Source organism: Bactrocera latifrons, unplaced genomic scaffold (assembly GCF_001853355.1).
Source record: "Bactrocera latifrons isolate USDA-ARS-PBARC rearing strain unplaced genomic scaffold, ASM185335v1 scaffold_793, whole genome shotgun sequence".
NCBI lineage: Eukaryota > Metazoa > Arthropoda > Insecta > Diptera > Tephritidae > Bactrocera > Bactrocera latifrons.
Genome location: NW_017537482.1, coordinates 83,035 through 85,292, shown reverse-complemented (window position 1 = coordinate 85,292; position 2,258 = coordinate 83,035). Strand labels below are relative to the sequence as shown.

At 33.7% G+C, this 2,258-nt stretch overlaps 1 pseudogene; it reads left to right on the top strand.

Moving 5' to 3' along the window:
- The first annotated feature begins 1,950 nt into the window (after positions 1–1,950).
- The window catches only part of LOC108976663, a 5,213-nt pseudogene continuing 4,905 nt past the window's right edge, over positions 1,951–2,258 (top strand).

The following is a 2,258-nucleotide window of genomic DNA, read 5'->3' as shown; positions in this document are numbered from 1 at the left end:
TGTTTTAAGATACGGTTTCCCTAGTTAAAACTTAGCGAAAATCAGTACCCAAACTATACTGTAAAATTTAAATTTAGTCAAGTAGCTATATATTCTACACCATTTCATATACTTACTTTGGATCACCTCCAACATTCAATTATTTACTTATGTTAAATTACTGTCACTACCCCTTATGCCTAATAAAGTAATAAGCAGAACTGCATACATAATTTGAGAAATATTTGAAAATATAAAATAAAAATTAAAAACAGAAGCAGAAAAAATATATATATGTACATACTAACAATTCGTGCATACTTAGGCACACAGCGAATTGATCTCTTTAACGAGCTCTCAATTGCACAAAACATAAGTACTTTCATAAGCTCCTACTATATACATTCATACAAGCTCAAGTATTAGGGTGTACCTAAATACTAACATAAGGACGTAAAAAGCGTTAATAAATTAAAAGTGCGGACATTTTCAACAACTTTTTACGAAATAAACTTTTATTTATTGAAAAGAGAATTCGGTTTACACTGAGACAAATTTAATTCGTTTTGACAAATATCTTAGTATATAAAAAAAAAAAATATGAAAGTTAATAAAAATCAAAATACACCTGCAGGAGCTACACGCCCAAAACAGGTTGTTAAATTTATTTCAGAAAGTGACAGTTTAATAAGATACTGCACTAGATTTATTCAAGAAAACTCTGAATCGTTATTATAAATAAAAGGTCAAAATCTTAAAAATTTCTGGACTCGCCTCCAAGCGGCTCATGACCCCATAATAGAATCTGACGATTCAGACCTACCACAAAATTTGAAACAATCGGCTAACGCAATATATGAAAACTGCTTAGACCAATATGAAGAAACGAAAACTATGATCTCCGATCAATTAAAGCTAACTAAAGCAATTGCACCTACTCCACACCCGAGAGTAGAGCTGCAACAAATGCAACAATATCAAGTGGCAAGTTCAGGCATCCAACTCGAGTTGCCCGCTTGTGACACAGAAAACTACATAAACCATCCTCAATTATCAGAAGCGCAAAAATTGTATCACCTCATATACAAAACTAAAGGTCAAGCAGACGAAATAGTCAAACAGTTCGCATTAAATGGCGGTAATTTCAATTTGGCTTGGGAAGCTYTAAAAGCTAGATATGAAAACGAAAGAATATTGGTCGATAAGCAAGTAACGACACTATTAAACTTGCCAAAGATTAAGAAAGAAACAAACATTTGTAACACTGCAATCGACTGTTTCTAATTGTTTGTCGATTCTGTCGACACAAAATATTCCCACAGACAGCTGGGACCCAATTCTGGTAAATATTTGCACCGCCACCAGAACCGCATTACCAGAAAAGTCGTGGCAACAAATGAAATATTTTCTCACCACCCAATATGAAATTGCGGAAAGGTTAGAAGAAAAAATAATCCAAACAAAGAACATTAAACACGACCCAAAGAGAAGCAGAAATAGACCCCAAGTTAGAAGCAAAAACAAATCAAATACAATTTTTAGCAAAATACAAGCGTTCATATTCGAACAGAAAAAACAAACGCCATGCGAACTATGCACAAGAGGGCATAAACTTAAATTTTGCGAGAGGTTTAAAAACTTAACAGTTWACGAACGAAATAATTTTGTCAGGTCAAAAATACTTTGCACAAATTGTCTGTCCCATGCGCATACATATAAAAATTGCAAAAAGAACCACTGGTTTAATTGCAAAAGCAAATCTYGAAATCCCAAACTCTAAAAATTGCCAAGAGATATCATGTAGCTCAAAGGCACAAAAAGTTCAAACGCTGCACAGCGAAACACAAARTGGACTAATTACAGAACCAGTTACCACTATACCAACTCAAGTTGAGAACAAAAACCTTAATTCACAATTAAGTAAATGRCAAAAGTTAAAGAAACTTCCATTAACCAACAAAACTATAAAAGATGAGTATTGTGAGCACTTCTCTAAAGCCACAACTGCTCGATCAAATAATGGCCGGTACGTCGTACGACTTTCCAACACTCCACAAATTGGTATAAAAAAAAAAGTTAGAGTTACCTCTGACAGTCCCTATAACAAAAGGACATACTACTTTTCGGCCCCGCASGATGGCTTTCGCCAATAATGGAAAACATAAAAAAATTTTCAACAAATCCTAGAGCGGTTGCACACTACTACTTGTCAAATTAGTGCATACGCACTTAAATATTACATATACAAAATTTTCCAAACATAGAAAAATCGACACAAA